This window comes from Diceros bicornis, chromosome 8, assembly GCF_020826845.1.
Source record: "Diceros bicornis minor isolate mBicDic1 chromosome 8, mDicBic1.mat.cur, whole genome shotgun sequence".
Taxonomy (NCBI): Eukaryota; Metazoa; Chordata; class Mammalia; order Perissodactyla; family Rhinocerotidae; genus Diceros; species Diceros bicornis.
In genome coordinates this window covers 4,703,852-4,724,804 of record NC_080747.1, presented here as the reverse complement: position 1 = coordinate 4,724,804, position 20,953 = coordinate 4,703,852, and positions in this window count along the sequence as shown.

Here is a 20,953-nt window from a genome sequence, read left to right as displayed (position 1 = left end):
CCTTCTCACTGTGTCCTCACGTGGCCGAGGGAGAGAGGAAGCTCTGTGTCCCTTCTTCTCCTTATAAGGGTGCAAATCCCATCCTGGGGCCCCACCCTCACGACCTCATGTAACCTAATCACCCCAAAGGCCCCACCTCCGAACACCATCCTACTGGGGTTAGGGCTTCAGCATATCAATTTTGGGGGACACAATTCAGTCCACAACAGAGGGGAAGACCCGGCTTCTAGCCCATTTGTCTCCAAGCCTCGTAGAGCACCGTGAAATCGGCTTTCTTGTGTATTTGAAGTTTGCTGATTTTACCGAATGTGATCAGCCACTGGAAACTCATGCCCTCAGCTCCCTCTCCTTCCATGCCCATCACCCTGCTGCACAGATGAGGGGAATTGTACGCCACAGAAGATCTGTGCTTTGGAGAGGATAAAACACCCTCTATATGTGCGTTATTGTTATTTTTATTACAGGCATCGGAGCAAAACAACCCGTTCAAAAGAGCTAATTTAGTTAGATCAGGCATAAGTGCTACTTGAGTTGAAAACTCATTCTCCTTTGCGATATTTTCTTTTGGGTATAAATCAAGAGAAGGGCTTTTAAAATATTTTTAGCACAAGTGTATTTCAATCATGTGGTCAGTCACCTCTTCGCACACTCCCCTAACAGGATCTCCGTGTGATTACTGAAATTGAGTTGCCTTGACAGCCCTGCCATCCTTCTCTCCATTCAAACTATATTTGATTTCATTGATTTGAGAAGGGAGCTGGGTAAATCACCCACAACTTTGCACGGAAAATCAGACGTCCTGCAGGATGGTGGAAGGTTCCATTGCAGACCTGACCTCTGCATGGATTGGAAACTGCTCTTGTAGTTTCACGTGGGGCTCCATGGAAGTTCCCTCTCCTTTCTCACGTCCCTCCCCAAAATGGCTCCTCCATTATATACATGCTAGAAATTCCACCATTCAACATACAACTCTCAAATCCTCCTATGAAAGTCAAATGTCCCTGGGAGACAAATCACCTTAAAAAAAGGACTAATAAACAAGCCACACAGCTGCTGACATTCCCTCAGCGGTGGCAGACATCGCTAATGGATCAGGCACAGTTTCCCATAAGCCTTGATCTCAAGGGCTGAGCTCCCGCAGATGCTCCCACTGGATCAGAGTCAGCACATGGGTGGAAACTGTTAGCTATCTCAGCCTCATCCATGATGGGCATGAAGATGAGGATGAGGAAGATGGGGAAGAAGATGAAGCTGGTGGTAATCCATTATGTTTTTTTAAAAAAGATTGTGGTAAAATACACATAACATAAAATTTACCATTCTAACCAATTTTAAGTGTATAGTTCAATAGTGTTAAGTATATTTACATCGCTGTGCAACCATCACCCCCATCCATCTCCAGAACTCTTTTCATCTTGCAAAACTGAAACTCTGTCCCCATTAAACAAGAACTCCCCCTTCTCCCCTCTCCCAGCCCCTGGCACCCACCATTCTACTTTCTGTCTCTATGAATTTGACTACTCTGGGGACCTCATATAAGTGGACTCATACAGGATTTGTTCTGTTGTGACTGGCTTATTTCACTGAGCATGATGTTCTCCAGGTTCACCCATGTTGTGGCTGTGTCAGAATTTCCTTCCTTTTTAAGGCTGAATGATATTCCATTGTGTGGATGGACGACATTTTGTTCGTCCATTCATCCATCAGTGGACACTTGGTCCATTATGGTTTTCCACTTTATTTTTTACCCCTTACAAAGCCCCCTCATGTCTCATTTGGTCCCATAGCAGCCCTGTTGGGGAGGTATCAGGAGTAACAGTGGTTGGGTATTGATGCTATTAAATAGTCAGGGACCCAGAAATGCACGATTCTGGCCTTGCCAAGCCCTTCTCCTCTTCTTGGGGCTCCTGAGGGAGCTGTGCCCATTTCCTCATCATGACACAAATGCCCAATGCAGGATCCCCGTAAATGCCGTGGCAGTGCAGGTGTCTTAGATTCAAGGCCCCCGAGAGACCTTCTTCCTCTTGAATCTAAGTCTTGAACTCAACACCCTATGGATGGCCACTGGAGAGAGAAAGTGGACACAGGGAAGCCAAGTCGTGAGCCATTTGCCCACCCACCCCGTGGAGAGCAGAATCCAGGCAGACTTGCATGGCTTTTGATGTCCCGGGCCCCCGCCCACCTGTCCACATGGCCCAGTAACCTGCCTGGACCCTGACTAATTGCAGGGAATGGTTGAGAACGGCTGAGTAGAGGAGAATATCCCTTCTCACACGGTGGATACGACAGAGAGCCTGAGACCCGTCATTGAGAGCGTGAGCTGAGATTCTGAGATGTCCAGTGACTTCCTCAAAGTCACCCAGCGAGTAGGCAGTTAGCGGAGAGCAAGGAGCAGGGCGTGGCTGAGTGGGGGGAGGTGAAGACGGCTGTGAGAGGTGAAATAATGGCCCCCCAAGGATGTCCACACCCTAACCCTCAGAACCTGTGAATATGTTGCCTCATACGGCAAAAGGGACTTTGCAGATATGAAAAAGTTAAAGATCTTAAGATGGAGAGATAATCCTGGATGACCCAGGTGGTCCAGTGTAATCACATGGGTCCTCGTGAGAGGGAGGCGGGAGGTCTGAGAAGGAGACGTGATGATGAAAGCAGAGGTCAGAGAGAGATTGGAAGGTGCTAGGCTTCTGGCTTTGAAGATGGATGAAGGGGCCACGAGCCAAGGAATGCAGGCAGCCTCTAGAAGCTTCTGGAAAAGGCCAGGAAGTGGATTCTCCTCTAGAGCTTTCAGAAGGAGCCCACTCTGCCAACACCTTGATTGTGGACTTCTGGCTTCCAGAACTGTGAGAGAATAAATTTTGTTGTTTACTCAGTTTGTGGTAATTTGTATGGCTGCCTTGGAATCCAGTACAGCTGACCACTTATGAGTTAGACCCTAATCACCACCCTCGTGTCTGAACTCCGGGATCACTCCCACCTGTCAAGTTGGTGTTGCCAGTGTCCCTCTGAAGTCTGGATTCTGTGGACTTTCTCCAAAATCAAGCAAACACAAGCAGACGGACGGCCAGGGAAGCTGTGACTCTTAGCAAAGGTGCAGATTTGATGAAGTCAGGGAGCTGCGTCGGCACGAGCGAGAGGTAAAGGAGAGCCTGGTGGTGGTGGACAACAAGTGACCGAAGAACAAGGAATCGGCAAGATGAGCACGAGGCTGGGCTCCCACAAAGAATGATCTGAGGGGGCCGGCCCAGTGGTGTAGCGGTTAAGTTCGCGCGCTCTGCTTCGGTGGCCCGGGGTTTGCCGGTTCAGATCCTGGGTGCAGACCTGCTCACCGCTCATCAAGCCGTGCTGAGGTGCCGTCTCACATGGAGCAACTAGAAGGATGTACAACTATGTCATACAACTATCTGCTGGGGCTTTGGGGAGAAAAATGGAAAAAAGGAGGAAGATTGGCAACAGATGTTAGCTCAGAGGGCCAATCTTCCTCAAGAAAAAAAAAAAAGAATGATCTGATACGGTGAAGCCCTCTGATATGCTCGGGAAAGAAACCTCTATCTGGTTCTCTTACTCAGGGTCCTCCAGAGAAACAGAACCAATAGGAGATATGGATATATAAGAAATCGCGTGAGCGAATTCCTTGTAACAAATCTCACTCTCGGTGTTGTCTCATGCGATTATGGGGGCTGAGAGGTCCTGCAGTCTGCTGTCTGCAAGCTGGAGACCCAGGAAGGTGGGTGGTATAGTTTGAAGGAAGGCCTGAGAGCCAGAGAGCCGATGGCATAGACTCCAGTCTGGGTCTGAAGGCCTGAGAACCAGGAGCATTGAGGGCAGATCAATGTCACAGCTTAGTGGTCAGGCAGAGAGCAATTCCCCCTTCCTCCACCTTGTTCCATGCAGGCCCTCAGTGGACTGGATGATGCCCACGTTGGGGGGGGCCATCCCCTTCGCTCAGTTCATCAATTCAATTGCTGATCTCTTCTGGAAACACCCTCACAGACACACCCAGAAATAATGTTTTACCACCTCTCTGGGCTTCGTGTGGCCCAGTCAAGCTGACATAAAATTAACCATCACAATGGTGCTGTAAAGAGAATGCCAAATGGAGGGTGTTGTATTGCGCTATCACAGAACTTTGTGGGAAAATTACACCAGAAAATACCCCACTGCAAGCCCTCACTTATATTTGGCTGGTCCTAAAAATCAGCATCTTATTCCAGTTATAGCCACAACTTTGTTACACATAGGGTGAAATAAGCGTGTGTTCATGATTCTTGGCTCCGTTTGTGAAACTTTTCGTTGAAGCAGAGTACACGCACTGGAAAGGGCGCACGCAGTGAAGACACAGCGCCGTGATTTCTCACAGACTGAACACACCTGTCCCCTGCACCCAGAGCAAGAAAGCACATTCAGCTCCAGAAGCCCCCTTTGCGGTTTCATTACTTGAAGCCCACCCCACCTTTCCTCCACTGTTTACCGTGACATTCTCGTCTCTGTTCTCAGGGCTCGTTCTAAGTGGCCTTTCCCTGTGCTGGTTTTGCTCTGATGACGAGAGCCTCTCGCCCTAGAAATGGTGAGGAGCTCGCAGTAAAGAAAGGGCAGCTGAGGAAGGACAGGCAGGGTCCCGCGGATCATGCTGCAAGATCAGAGTTTCCAGAAAAGATAAAACTGTCCCCCAGCAGCTCTGCCTGTCTCGGGGAGGGTGCTCCAGTTGGTAAATCAGAGAGACGATGAATGAGGTTTTGACTCAAATACTCTTCTGGTTCATCCCGACGGGCGGGCCCCGTGCTGGGGTTGGTGCCACAGACGTGAACTGGACGTGGGTCTGCAGGACCCTGTGGCTGCCGTAACAAATTACCACAAACTGGGTGGGTCAACACAACAGGAAGTTATTCCCTCACAATTCGGAAGGCCAGAAGCCCAAAGTCAAGGTGTCGTCGGGGGGCTCCTTTTGGAGGCTCTCGGGGGGATCTGTTCCAGGCCTCTCTCCTGGCTTCTGGCGGTTGCTGGCCATCCTTGGTGTTCCTTGGCTTGTGGGCGCATCACCCCGATCTCCGAGTCCATGGTCACATGACCTTCTTCTCTGTGTCTTCTTCTTTTCTGTCACTTATAGGGAGATTGGTTATATTAGATTTGGGGTCCATCCTAAATCTGGGATGATTTAATCTCGAGATCCTTAACAAATTGCATCTGCAAAGACTGTTTCCAAATAGGGTCACATTCACAGGTTCTGGGGGTTAGGACTTGAATACATCTTTTTGGGGGACACAATCAACCCACTACATCCTCCACCCCCTAGACCAGCCCTCAGATTCTGGTGGGGTGGGGAGGACTGGCCCCCCAACAACAGCCAAGGCAAGGAGGTGTGCCCCTCTGAGTGGGAGCCTGTGCTGTGGGGAGGAGGAGGCTCAGGGCAGGAGGGCCATGAGAGTGGTCCAGAGAGTGGATGGGAGCTGGGGACTTGGGGAGGCAGTCAGGGGAAGCCGCATCGCGGGGCGAGGGAGAGCATGAGCAAGGTACGGAGAGCAAGGCGGGGTCTGTGGCCCAGAGGGGCAAAGCTGAGCTACCAGGGCAGGGAGAGGCTTTTAGGCTGGCTCTGTAGTGTCAAGCTAGACTGCACAGGGGAGAAGTGTGAGAGCCGTGAGCACCGTGAAGGCGGGTGGGGGTGTGGGAGGGCAGGTGGTTAGGGGTGACAGCTGGCAGCAGGCTGTGTGAGTTCAAAGCCTGGCTCTGATCTGGTTCCTTTGCACAGCACACTCACCCTCTTGGATGGAGCCTTACTCTCCCCATCTACAAAATGTAGCCGTGTCTACCTCACAGGGATCTTGTGAGGGCTGAAGAGGCGGAAGTAAGAAAAACAGCCAACACAGTGACCTTTCGGTCATCGTTAGCTTCTTGTACTAGTATTTCACGCTGGTGTGCCCAGCATCTAGCAGAGGCGGCACAGTGAAGACACTCAAGAAACGGCAGTGGAACGGATGAACGAGGAAAGCTCGAAGCACATTCTCTCTTTTTTTAAAACAGCTTTATTGAGGTACAATTTACACACCACGAAATCCACCCATTTTAAATGTAGTGTTCACTGATTTTTGGTACATTTATAGATTAGTGCAAGCATCTCCCAATGCTGCTGTAGAGCATGGCCATCACCCCAGCCTGTGCCCATCTGCAGCCAGTCCCCCCACAACCCCCACCCTGGGCAACCACTGCTTTGCTTCCTGCTTCTATAAATGTGCCTTTTCTACATGTTTCAAATAATGGCATCATACTATAGGTAGTATTTTTTTTATTGATGTTTTAATAGTTTATAACATTGTGAAATGTTTGGTTGTACATTTTGTTTGTCCATCACCATATACATGTCTCCCTTCACCCCTTGTGCCCACCCCCTACCCCCATTGCCCCTGGTAACCACAATACATGTAGTATTTTGAGTCTGGCTTTATTGCACTTGGCATGATGTTTTTGAGGTTTGTCCGTGTTGTAGCATGTATCAGTTATTCTTTCCTTTTTATTGATAAATAACATTTTTTTGCATGCATCTGCCACATTCTGTTTATCCATTCCTCAGTTGATGGGATCTGGATCATTTCCAGTTTGGGGCTATTATGAGCGAGACTGCTGTGAACAATGACATACGCGACTTTGTGCGGGCGTGTTTTATGTCTCTCGGGGGCATTTTTGGGAGTGGAATTGCTCTACATCCCTGTGAGGTGGGCACTGTTGTTGTCATTCCCACTTTACGGATGAGGAGAGTAAGGCTCCGGGGCGCTGAGTGTGTTGAAGTTCATGTTAACTTTTTAAGAAACTATCAACTTTTTTCCAAAGTGGCTGTGCCATTGTACGTTCCCACCCCAGCAACGTAGGCAGTTCTAGTTTCTCCATATCTTTTCCCATCTGTCTTTGTTATTATAGTCACTTTAATATATGGGCTCAGAATCTCATTGTGGTTTTAATTTGTATTTCCCAATGACTAATGATATTGAATGGTCTTTTATGTGCTTGTTTGCATATATTCTTTGGTGGAATGTCCATTCAATTCTTTTGCCCATGTTTAAATTGCTTGCTTTACTTTTTGGTCTTCTTCTTAAGTTTAAGAGTTCTTTATATATTCTGGACACAAGCCTACCCTTTCCCCAACTGAATTGTCTTGGCACCTTTGTCAAAAATTAATTACCCGTAGATGTGAGGGTTTATTTCTGGACTCTTAATTCTGTTCCATTGATCTATACATCTCTCCTTCCATGAATGCCCCAATGTCTTAATTACCGAGGCTTAATAGTAAGTTTGAAATCAGGTAGTATAAGTCTTCCAACTTTTTTCTTTTTAAAAATTGTTTTGGCAAGTCTAGGTCTTTTGCATTTTCATATAAAATTTAGGATTGGCTTACAAATTTCTAGAAAAAAGCCTAATGAGACTTTGATAGGGATTGCATTGGATTTATAGATCAATTTGTGGAGAATTGCCATCTTGACAATGTTGAGTCTTCCAATCCATGAACATGGAATGTTTCTCCATTTATTTAGAGCATCTTTAATTTCTCTCAGCAATGTTTGGTAGATTTCAGTGTAGGTCTTGCACTTCTTTTGTTAAATTTATTCCTAAGCACTTTATTTGTTTTGATGCTATTATGAAAGAAATGGTTTTCTTAATTTCATTTTTGGAATGTTTGTCACTGGTATATAGAAATACAATTGATTTTTCTATATTGGTCTTGTCTTTTGCAGCCTTACTAAGCTTGTTTATTAGTTCTAAGAGTATTTTTATGGAGAAAATCTGGAGATTTTCTACGTAAAGGATCATGTCATCTGTGAATAAAGACAGTTTAATGTCTTCATTTTGAATCCGAATGCTTTTGGTTATTTACTTTGCTTTATTGTTCTGGTTAGAACCTCCAGTAAAATGTTGAATAAAAGTGGTGAAAGCAAACATCCTTGCCTTGTTCTTGATCTTGGCGGGGAAAACATTCGGTTTTTCTTTCCCACTATAAATATGGTGTTAGTTGTGGATTTATGTAGATGTCCTTTATAAAGCTGAGGAGGTTCCCTTCTATTTCTAGGCTATCAAGAGTTTTTATCATCAACGGGTAGTGGATTTTTTCAAATGCTTTTTCTGTGAGATAATCATGTGATTTTTTCCCTTTGTTCTATTAGTATGGTGTATTACATTAATCGATATTTGGATGTTAAACTACCTTGCATCCCTAGGATAAATCCCACGGGGTCATGGTGTAGAATCCTTTTTTATGTTGCTGGACTCAGTTTGCTGATATTGTATGAAGAATTTCTGTATCAGTTTAATGAGGGATAAATTGAGGAATAAATGAATTTGGAAGTGTCCCCTCCTCCTCTGTTTTCTGAAGGAATTTGTGAAGGATTGGTATTATTTCTTCTTTAAATATTTGGTAGAATTCGCCAGTGAATCCATGTGGGTCTGGGTTTTTCTTGTGGGAAGATTTTAAATTATTAACTCAGTTTCTTTGTTGCAGGTCTATTCAGATTTTATGTTTCATCTTGAGTCAGTTTTGGTAATTTGTGTATTTCTAAGACTATACCCAGTTATCTAAGTTGTCTAATTTGTTGGCATTAAGTTGTTTATAGTATTCCTTTATAATCTGTTTAACTGCTATAAGATTGGTAATCATGCCCCCTTTTTCATGCTTGATTATCTAAGTTGTCTAATTTGTTGGCATTAAGTTGTTTATAGTATTCCTTTATAATCTGTTTAACTTCTATATGGTTGGTAATCATGCCCCGTTTTCATGCTTGATTTCGGTAATTTGTGTCTTTTCTCTTTTTTTCTTTGTCTGTCTAGCTAAAAGTTTGTCAGTTTTGTTACCTTTTTAAAGAACTAGCTTTTGGCTTCATTGATTTTCTCTATTGCTTTTCTGTGTTCTATTTCATTGATTGCTGTTCTCATCTTTCCTATTTCTTTCTTCTGCTTTTGGTTTAGTTTTCTCTTCTTTTTTAGCTTTCTTAGGTAGAAGCTTAGGTTATTGAAGATCTGACAAGGCATCTAAAGTTATAAATTCCCCTTTAAGCACGGCTTTAGCTGCATGCCATACATTTTCATATATTGTGGGGGGTTTTCATCCATCTCAAAATATTTTCTAATCCTCTTCTAATTTCTTCTTTGACTTTTGAGTTATTCAGAAGTACACTGTTCAATTTTGAAATATTTTGGGCTTTCACAGACCTTTCTGTTGTTAATATATAATTTAATTCCATCATGGTCAGAGATCATACTTTATGATTTTGGTCTTTTTACATTTATCGAGGCCTAACACATGCTCTATCCTGGAGGATGTTCCATGTGTGCTTGGAAAGAATGTGTGTCCTGAAGTCATTGAGTCATTAGATTGTGTTGGTCAATAGTGTATTCAAATCTTCTATATCCTTGCTGACTTTTTAAATCTAGTTGTTCTATCAATTATTGAGAGTGGGATATTGACATCTCCAGCTATTAGTGTTGAATTGTCTATTTCTCCTTTCAGTTCTGTTAGTTTTTGCTTTGTGTATTTTTGGCTCTGTCATGAGGGATATATACATTTGTAACTTTTATATCTTCCCAATACAGTGACCATTTTATCATTAAGTGTCCCTCTTTGTCTCTAGTAATATTTGTCTTAGAGTTATTTGGTTTGATATTAAAATCACCACTCCCAGCTCTCTTATGGTTATTGTTTTGATGGTATATCTTTGTTCCATCCTTTTACTTTCAACCTATTTGTGTCTTTGAATCTAAACTATGTCTCTTGTAGATAGTATATAGTTGTGTCTTGCTTATTTATCCTGTCTGACAATCTTTGCCTTTTGATTGTGGTATTTAGACTGTTTACATTTAATGTAATTTATATTACATTTCATTACAATGGCCATTTTGCTGTTTTCTCTATTTCTCATATTTTTCTTGTTATCTGGTTCCTCTGTTCCTCTTTTACTACTTTCTTTTGTGTTAAATAAATATTTTTAATGTCTCATTTTAATTCCTTTTTTTAAAACCACATATTTTGAATTATTTTCTTAGTGGTTTCTCTAGGGACTAAAAAATACATTTTAATTTGTCACAATCCACTTCAGATTAATACTAATTTACTTCCAAACAAATGTGGAAACTTTGCTCCAATATAGTTTTATTATTTCCCCCTCTTTGTGCTATGATTGTCACATATATATTACATCTTTTTATACTATAAACCCAACAATACAGTGTTATAATTATTGCTTATGTCTTTTAAAGAAATTAAGAGAATATTTACAGAGTATTTTATATTAACCCTCATATTTACCATTTCTGGTGCTTTTTATTTCTTCTTGTGGATTTCAGTTACCATCTGGTCTCATTTCCTTTCAGCCTGAGGGACTTCCTTCAGTAATTCTTGTAAGGCAACTCTGCTAGCAATGAATTCTATCAATCTTTGTTTATTTGGAATATCTTTATTTCATCTGCATTTTTGGAGGATAGTTTTGCTGGACATAGAATTCTTGGTTGCAGGTTTTTTTTCTTTTAGCACTTTGAATATGTCATTCCACTGCCTTCTGTCCTTTTTTTTTTTACCTGATGAAAAGCCAGCTATTAGCCATATTGTTCCCCAATACATGATAAGTTGGTTTTATTTTGCTTCTTTCATGATTTTCTCTGTCTTTCAACAGGTTGATTAGGATGTGTCTTGGTGCATATCTTTTTGTATTTAACCTACTTGTGGTTTGCTGAGTGTCTTGGAAATTTAAAGTTTTCATCACTCTTGGAAACTTTTTGGCTGTTATTCCTCAACTATTTTTTCATCCCTTTTCTTTCCTCTCCTCTGAGACTCACATCACACACAGATGGGTGTGCTTGATGTCTTTCTACAAGTCTTTCAGGCTCTGTTCATTTTTCTTCAATTTTTTTTCTCTCTGTTCTTCATATTGGATAATTTTCATTACTCTATCTTCAAGTTCACTGTTTTTTCTGTTATCTCAAATCTGCCATTTAGCCTCTCTAGTGAATTTTCCTCATTATTGCATTCTTCAACTCCAGAATTTCCATTTGGTTCTTTCACATTATTTCTTCCTCCTTATTGAGTCTCACTATTTGCTGATTTATTGTTTTCATACTTTCCTTTAATTGGTTGATCATATTTATAAGAGCTGCTTTGAAGTCTTTCTCCACCAAATCCAACTTCTGGAGATTCTAAAGACTGCTCTCCCCCCATCCCCTGAGTATGGGTCATATTTTCCTGTTTCTTTGCATTTCTCATGATAATTTTTTTTATTAAAAACTGGACATTTTAGGTTACATACTGTCTCAACTCTGGAGTTTGATTTCCCAAGAAGGTTGTTGCTATTTTTTTGCTGGTTCATTTGTTTGTTTGTTTAGTAACCTGTCTGGGCTAAATCTGTGAAATCTGTCTCCCTTGCTGTGTGCAGCTGCTGATGCTGGTTTTTATTTTTTAATTTCTAATTTTTATTTTCAAGCCTGGCTTTTGTGTCCCTGTGTCTACATAGCTTAGAAGTCAGCCAGTATTTGATCCGAGGTCTTTTTGAAACACCTTGAGCTAGTAAGCCTTCTATCTTCTGTCAAAGTCCTGTGTGTGGGTAGAGGAGCACATTCAAAATTTAGGCATGTTCAAGTCTGCCTGGCTTTTACTTTTCTCTAGGACTTTCATGTTTCTTATGTGCATATGCACGGCCTTAGGGTCAGCTAGGAGTCTGTGGCTGGCTTGGGCCCTTTCCAGAGGCACACAGCCTCTGCCATTCTACACAATCTCCACGATGATCATTTCCATTGACAGTGCTACTAGGCGTGGGCGTCACCCTCTCTTCCAAATTGTTTGACTCCCTTCCCCAGCAGCATTGCAGCTGCTGGTTCCCATGGCCTGCCCCACCTGGCAGAATCTCTGAGTCCACCCAGCCGGGCGGGTAGTGTGGGAGCAGCCCTGGGCCAGACTGCTGCAGACTCCCCCCGTTTCTACCTGAAGTTCAGCAGTTTTCAAGCATAAACACTTCTCAGATTGTTGCATGCTCTTGGATGATTTCCAGAGTGCGGAAATGGTTGTTTTTGTCAATTTGTGCAGTTTTTATAATTGATTTTTGGAGAGAGGATTTGCCAACCTCTTCACTTGGCCGTAAGTGGAAATTCTGCCTCCCTGAAGTGCATTTCCAACTGTGGATGTTGTGGGCAAAGGTCAGAGTCCTTGGAAGGATGGGGCTATGGAGAAGTGGCTGGATATGAGGCTATAAAGTGTGGCTGGGGTGAATGAGACCTCATTTAGCAGAGGAGGAAAATGGCAGTGCCCACAGGGAAAGAGATTTTCCCAAGTTCTCAGAGCTCAGTCAGTGGAGAGCTGACACTGAAACCTGGCTCTCCTGACTCTCAATTCAGTGCTCTTTCCCTCCCACAAAATTGCTGTTCACTTCAGCACTTGTGGTTTAGAAGTCTGAATCTCTAGGAGTTTTCAGTGTGGCAGATCCATCCATCCATTCATCCATCCATCCATCAATACTGACTGAGTGCCTACTGTGTGCCCAGAGCTGTGTTGGACCATCAGGATAGGTGGAAAACAAAAACTGACACAGTCCCAGTGTCATGACCCTTAGTCTCAGAGTGGAGACACTAGCCTCAGGAAAGGGTCTTGCAAGATTCATTTTGAAGAAACATCCTGTGCTTCTCTGTTAGTCTTGATTAAGGCAGGAGCCCTTTCCAGGGAAAACAGTGAGTTCTAATTAACCTCCAACCTGAAATCAAACTATGATTTTTCAACCAAAACTTATTTGTGGAAAATTTTATTTGTGAAAAAAATTTTGTGTGTGCAAAACATTTAAATAAAAAGTCAATTTCATATTCAATAGTTTGGTAACAAAAATTTTGATTTCTGAAATGAATCTTAAAGGCAAGAATATGGTGAGTTCTCTTTCCAAGTGTTTATTAAAATTGAAGGCCTTGAAAACCTGTCCTCCAGACAAATATGTGACTGTGAGGCTCTTGGCCTTACATGGAGAGAGCGTCATGGAGCGGCATGGTACTTAAATACTTGCCAACCACTTTTGGCTGCCTATGTGATGCCAGGGAACCATATGGAAACTGAAAAATTCAGGAAAAAATCTGAATGCCTTGTCTACATGACAACAAATAATCGGATATTTGGAAACAAAGATTTTGGACTAAATCTTGAGTCATCCTCTGGAAATTTCTAAATAAAACCCCAGAGGAATTTATAGTGTTACCCATTTTATCTCATCCCTCTCTCTTCCTTCTCTATTTTTTTTCCTGGGTGACCTCATTCAACAGTCATGCCCAAATCCATGTCTCAAGCCCTAATACTGTCCTGGTAGCCATTTCCACAGGCCTCTGGAGCCTCCTTGCCAGTGTGACAGTGACGAGACAGGCTCACCAGAAGTCCATGTGCTTCCCTTACAGGAAGGCTGAGGCCATGAACCTGGGCTCTGGCCAAGGGGATGTGAGCGATGGAGCGACTCCCAGGTCTGATGCCTGCAAAACATCCTCTGTGGTTCTCTGGCTCTCTTCTCCTGCCACAGTGACCCTGGAGGCCATGTGTTCCAGAGGGCAGAGCTATGGGATGGAGGAGGGCCACCTGACCTGCGTCAGCTTTGTGAATGAGCGAAACGCACCTTTCTTGGCGTACCCCACTGAGATTTGGGCTCATTTGTTTCTGAAGCCCAGCCTGACTGATACCTCCAGGGTGTCCCACAGACACCTCGGAGGCAACTTGTCCAAAGCTGAACAGCCATCTTCTTCAGATTTGTTCCCTAACTAGGGAAGTGGCAGCATTGTTCTCCCAAATACCTCAGTCTCTGCTGACTCCTCCCTCTTTCTCACCTTGCACAGTCAGATGTTCTGCGGACCCCCTCTATTTCCTCCTCTCCACCCCCTCCCCACTGTTCTCGTTCAGATCTCATCGTCTCCCACCTGGACCAATGCCATGGCCTCCCAGCGGGTCTCCTTATCTCTCTTCCAAGCTCCAGCTTTCAGAAGCTGCCAGAATTAACTTTCTGAAACACAAATCTGATCATGTCGTTCCTTTTCTTGAAAACCCTAGAAGGCTCTCTTTGACCTCAGAAGAAGGCACAAACTATACCCTCTGGGCCTGCTTTCTCCTCCAGCCTTACAGCCACGGTTCTGTCCCGCAGGCCAGGCCGTTCGCCACTCTCCGTGTGGACCACACCCGTCACTCCTGTGTCCTGTATGTGCCCACTCTCTGTGTGACTTCAGCCGGCTCCCGACGCATCTTTCAAGACCTGCGCAGATGTATTTTTCTCTGACACCAACACCTGAGGCAGAATAAATTCTCACCTCTCTCTTTCTTCCACCGCACTCAGCACTTATTTCCATAATAGCCTGTGTTCTCTAGGCTGTTAGCAGAAGCAAAGAACTACAGGGTCAAAAAGATGGGGGAGAAACAGAACTAATCAAAGTCAAACAGATTTTTAAATTGCAGCACTTTCCAGTCCCTAATATGCAGATGTCATGTGACTCCGAGAGGGACGATAGAGTCAGTGTCATTTCCTGAACCACAGACACATTTCTGGAGAGCCTCACCGGCTCGTGTGCTGTGCAAGTTCCAATGTACAGATGGGGAAACTGAGGCCCAGGCTGGGAGAGCTGGAAGAGCAGAACTGCTGGAGGTGGAGAGGGGTGCTTGCCGGGGCAGCTGCTCTGCTGGCAGAGGTGGCACCCCCGTCAGGGCCACCTGCCACCTGGCATCTGCGGGACTTGCTGCTCAGCCCCGGCCTCGGGACATGCTCCCCTGATGAGTGAACACGCACTGTACCCCAGCGGGGGCATTGGGGGACTGGATGGAAGACTTCAGAAGGGACTGTCATGGGCCGTTGACCGTCACACAGATGAGGTGTGTGTGACACAAACGGGACGTACTGTGGGTTGTCCTGTTGTTGTCTCACGTGAAGGCCTTCTCTGCAGCACACACCAGTCAGCACATCCCCGAGCAGTTTACAGACACTCGTTTATCCGCGTGACAGTCTCACACAGGCGCCATTACCGTCCTCACTGAGCATATGAGGACACTGAGGCACAAAGACATCCGGCGACTTATCCAGTGACCTGCAGGGCCAGGACCTGAGTTCAGGCTCCAGCCTCGCTCGACCACCGCTGCGAGCTCATCTTTCCCCAGCAAACACTGATTACACACTGACTGTGATGGGCGCTTTCAAATACAGAGCAGCCACCTCCGCTGCGGGTGCTGTTAATGTCCTCACAACCACTTCCGAAACAGTGTTATTAGTACCCTTGTCCTGAAGATCTGCCATTCTCCAGCTGTGTGATCGAAGGAAGGTTACTTGGCCTCTCTGGGCCTCAGATGCCTTGTTTCTAAAATCAGAATAACTATGCACCAAAACGCTTGGCTCATGGGAGGCAATCAACAAGTACTGCCCCTCCCCCAATTCCAGTGACCGCCCCCCCGCAAGGTGTGGTGCCTTGGGGAGCTTGCCTTCAGCCATGGGGGCGAGACTGAGGAGGAGCCAGGCCCATCAAGGCTGGCTGTATCTCCCTTCTCCCGCCTCCCTTCTTTCGTCCTTCCCTCACCGACATTTCTCGGGCTCCTCCTGCAGGCCAGGACCTCTACCTTTGGCATCAGTGGTAAGACTCCCGGCCTCTACTGTCTTCCCACAGGCCCTCAGGAAACCCAAGGATGGTCTCTGGTTGGTTGTACCTCACTCCTAAGTCCAGCCCTCTGTCCCTCTGCCCTGCCCACTACAGTGACCAAACCGGGCTCCGGCCCCAGGCGGACTGACAGGGATCCCACTGGAATCACCCCCACCCCTGCCCGCACTGGCCAGAGCTGATCACTGTCCCCCGAGCGCTTTGTGTGTGGACATGGAGAGGTGGGGAGAAATGCAGGCCTGGGCTCAGGCCCCACTGCCCGCGCTTACCTGCTGCGTGGGTTGGTGGGTCACTGTCATGCTGGGAGCCTTGGTCGCACGGGGTGTCAGTGGAGGTGATAATCATCCCAGCCCCACAGGTGGGGGAGGACTGAAGCACGTGGAGGCTGCGGCAGAGGGGCTTGGCACGGAGGAGGGCACCCAGGTCCTCCCTTCCCCTCAGTGCTCGTCAGTGCACGGGGAAGCACGGGTTCTTTGCCAGCTGCTCGGGGTCACGGCTCACTGCCACCCCCTTGCTGTTGGTGGAAACGGGTGAACCCCTTGGCCTTTTTGTGCCATCAGTTTCTTCTTCGCGAAAAGGAGAAGATGATGGGGCCCATTCCCCCACCATGGCGGGGTCAGGCAAGCTGACCCTGCAGAGCACCTGGGGCAGAGCTGGTGGGCACTGGGGAGGATTGCCATCTCTGCTGCCACACTGCATTGTCATTGACCTGCCTGTTCTCATCGCTGGCGCTGACCTCCCTGAGCCCGGGCACTGGTTCTGGTCATCACCCGGTCCCCCGACACTGCAGTGGCTGCTGGAGGGGCCTAGCAGCCTCAGTCTCACTGCTCACCCCTGCCCCGAACCCCGCCACCCTGAAGCTCTTCGTCCAGTTCCTCAAATGTCCCCTGTGCTGCCTTCCTCCAGGTCATTGCACCTGCTGGTCCCTCTGCCGAGAGCGCTCTTCCCGGTAGCTCCAGCTGTTCATCCTTTCAGGGGGTGGTCAGATTTGTTCCCTGCTCTCTTCCCAGGGCCTAGAACCATTCCAGGCACTTGGTAAACATTTGACAGAGGAAGACGTGAACCAACCCATAGGTGGTCATTGACTGCAGCGTCTACGATTGGAGAGGACGCAGGTGGCCGGGAAACGTTGATTGTCATCTGGTCTCTGTCCAGGTCAGGCCTCCTGCTTGCCGGCCTCTCACACGTTGGGTTTGGCTAGCCCGTAGCGATGGTGCTCCAGGGATGGAAATCTGGGCCTCCACCAAAAAGCAACTGCAACAACCACCCCACCACCGCTTTAAGACACACCACCTCCCTCCCTGTCTCCCCACCCTCTTCGGATTGGAGCGGCCAGCCCACCGTCTGTCCCCCTGTGGGGCCTTTTCTTCCTCCTCCGCCTGGACACGCTTCCCTTCAGTCTCCCTATCAGACTTGTGCTCCTGACTGAGTTACCGTCCTGACCAGCTGTCCCCACTGCCTTGCTCCGTTTCCCTTAACAACCTGATAACAAGACGTAGTGCTCGATCCTTCTCCTCAGAGCCATCACCTCTAACCCCTTGTCATTTGCCAGAAGTCATTACGAGAATTCTCTGCACATCACCGCAGCCCTCCTGCCCCCTCGAGCAGGTACAAAACTTCTTAGTCTTGCTGGAGCCACAGGGGCAGCTGAGGGAACGGCCAGGGGCTCCCCTCTGTGGAGCCTGGCACCCAAACAGCCTGTCCCCTCAGCCTCCCTCCTGCCAGGTCCCCAAGCATCCCCAAGAGGATTGCTCATGGATTCCTTGACTCTCTCTGAGACGGGCCCACTCAGGGAGCTGCTCAAGTTGAGCCTTGTCACATTTATAAAGATAAATTAAAATATTAGCACTAGAGACCTTCAATAATTTTAAAAAGTCTGAGACTTTTAATGAGAAGATGATATGATTAAAAGGTGGAGAGACAAGTATTTCTTCTCCTTTTTGAATCGGGAGCGTTGTCACAGAATGGGGAGGCAAGACGGGATCTTGAAGCTAAAAGGTTTGGACTGGGGTTCAATGGGGCCCCCATTTACCTCTTAGGAAAGTCACCATTTATTGGGGTCCAACCATGTGCCAGGCACTTGGCATCTACTGTCTCTCAAATCCTTATAAAAAGCTGTGCCAGGGTGGTGGCTCCTGGCCGGCTGCACATTCGAATCACCTGGGGATTTTAGAGACCACCAGGGCTCCACCTGCAGAGATCACGAGGTCAGGAGTGGGGCCCGGGCATCGTGTTTTCCTAAACGTCCCCACATGATTCCAGTGTGCAGTCTGGGCCTAGAACCGCTGGGTTAGCATGGCAGTTCCCAAACTTGGGGCTGAACCACCTGGAGGGTGAATTAAAACACAGATCCTGGGGCCCCACTCCAGAGTTTCTGGTTCAGTAGGTCTGGGGTGGGGCCCAGGAAGCAGCTTTTCTAACCAGTTCCCATTAATGCTGATGCTGCTGGTGCAGGGACAACACATTGAGAAGCACCGAGCCAGGGCAGTGACGGTCCCATTTTACAGGTAAGGCAATTTAAGAAAGAGAGGTGAGACGGGGACATGGGCCTTTGAATCCTTTGGGTAAATTACTGAGCCCCTGTGTGCCTTCACCTTCTTCATCTTGGAACTGGGGACAATAGGACCTAACCTACAGAGATTCTACAAGGGACTATGTAGATATCATGAGGTTCAGTGAGTTCTTCCATCTAGAACAATGCCTGGCTCAGAGCAGGCGCTCAACAAGTTGTAATCTCGATTATTACTGTTACTGTTACCTGGAAAGATAAGCTCAAGGGCCTCCCCTCTGAGCAACCTTCCTCCCTCAGCCCCAGACAATGGCTGCCCCATCTTTAGGGTCCTGGCACCTCTCTCAGAGCACCTGCTTTGCTGATGGCACTGTTTCCCTGCGTGCCTTCCCCCTCAGGCTGTGAGCTCTCCAGGAGCAGGGACCAGGTCTGATTCTGTCTGGAGCCCAGAGCCCTGCAGGGAGCCGGGAACAAAGAGGCGATGAGGGAGGATGGGTGGGGCTGTTTCCCTGTCTTAGGATCTTAGGTTGTGGATAATCAGGTGTTACAAACCCAGAGAGTGCTGAATATTATCTGACACACCCCGAGTGCCGGACGCCGATCCCAAGCACTGCACGGGGCCCAGACTTGCAGTGCCCACAGCAGCCTCACAGGCAGTGCCTCCATGAGCCTTCATGCCCCGCCGCCTGCTGAGCCGTGGGCCACCTGGGGGGGCACGCCAGACGCTGCCTCTGTGGTTTCTGGAGGATGTCAGACTGGATGCCTGATGGCAGCCAGCAATCCTTCCCTTTCGACACATCCCCAAGTCTCTCTCTTGCTTGACTCTCTGAGTCCCCAAGTCCCACTGACGTGGGTCACTAAGGAGGGTGAGCACAGGGGGTGGGAGGGCCCGGAAGTGGGCTTCCCTCCATTCTCCCCTCCTGCCTGCGCCTGGCCACCATGGCCTCTCTCTGGACCTGGACAGGAGCCTCCTAAGAGGCTTCCTGCACCTGTCCTCACAGCAGCCAGAGTGATGGCTGTAAAAATGCTGCTGGTGTCACTCCCCTGCTTAAAACCCTCCAGGGACTTTGCATCCATCTGTGAATACAAATCAAGCCCGGCGCCTTCCTGCCCTGAACACTCAGCTGCTCTGGGCTGGGACAGTGGCTCACGGCTCCTCCCTCTGCTGGGACTGCTCTTCCCACCACGCCCGCGGCCGTCCGCGGGCGGCCTCTGCTCACCACTGCTTCTCCGTTCTCAGCCCAGGGGGACCCAACCTCTCAGGGACCTCTTCCTCTCCATCCGATGACGCCTGTTTTCCTGGGTACTTACTGCTATCTGAGTGAGTTTCCTCAGGATCTGTCTGTCTGCACTGGGACAGAAGCTCCTCACCAGCACAGGGGCTCATCTGTCTCCTTTGTCACCATGTCCCCATGTCCAGTGGCGTTTGTGAGCTGAGTGGTCTGGGGGAGTCACCCCGTCTCTGAGCTTTGGATTCAGAGAAGGGACGAATCAGTCCTGCTCTTCTGAGAGCTTTGCAGCCTTATGAGGGCAGCAGCAGCCGATTGTCTCGAAAAAGCACTGGTGAAGTGTCCTACCACCTGCATTCCAGGTCTGGACCCTCCCCCCAATTTGTCGTGGACCTTAACCAGGTCACTGATGATGTGGGCCTCAGTTTGATCCTGTGGTGGTGGTGGTGGTGGCAATGTGCTCATATCTGCTCCCTGCCTGGCTGAGCGGCTCCATGAGCCTTGGAGGAGTAACATGCCTGAGGGGCCTACACACACGGTGACCAGTAACTGGGGCGGTGGAAAGAGCGCCACCTTGGGGCCAGGAGACCTGAGCTGGAATCTGGCCTCTGACCCTTCTGGCTGAGTGAACTTGGGCAGTCACTGCTCTGAGTCTGTTTCCTCAGCTGTAAAATGGGGGCAGTGATACCCAACCCACAGCCTGGGCGTGAGGATGAAATACGACAGCCTGCAACGGCACCCCCAGGAGCAGAGGCCCCCAGTCTTTTTTTCCAGGATGCACCCAGCCCCTAGGAACGTGCCTGCACAGCGTAGGTGCCCAATGATTTGTCACAGTCAAATTTTCCTGAAGACAGTACTTAGAGGCCTTCTTCTATTAAAACAAACGAACACAGGAAGAGGCCTTAGAGACGGTGTAGCCCGTTCACTGTACAGTTGGGGAGATGGAGACGCAGAGTTTGTCTGAGCAGGGACAGAGCCGCCCCTTTTCTGACTGCCGGGAAGTGCTTTCCCCACCAGCTGGTCTGCAGCGTTAGCTTGTCTAAGCCTCTTTCTGGGCCCCCACTTGGCCTAGTCTCCCCTCCCTTCAGCCTGCACTGACCCCATTCTGTTCTCTGCTCCCTGTGCTAGACCAGATGTTCCTACAGCTGCCAGCGGCCCCTTCCCTCTCCGACTCTGGTCCTGAGCTGGAGATTCAGACTCTGACAGGTTGGGAATTTACACCACGGAGCGGAGGAGGGCACATTCCAAGGGAGGAGACTTCTCAGACATCCGGCCAACCCCTCGTCCCACCCCGTAGCACTGGGCACAGGGTGAGCCCTGGTGACCGCTGTCTGTTATTGGATGTAACTTCCAGTTGAGCCTGGGGCTGGTGAGCAGGCAGAAGAAGACAGGGCACTGGGTGCTTCAACTCTTTGGGGGCCAGAGGGAACCCTCGCTCTCTCTCTTTCCCAAATGTTCGAGGCTTTGCTCTTTTGCCTGTTAGAGTCTCTCTCTCCGGAGCAGAGACCCAGCTGGGAGATGGATGTGACAGGGACCTGCGCCTGAGGATTTTCACCTAATGCAGGGGCCCCTGGGGGAAGGAGGACGGCAAGGTGGCCCCCGG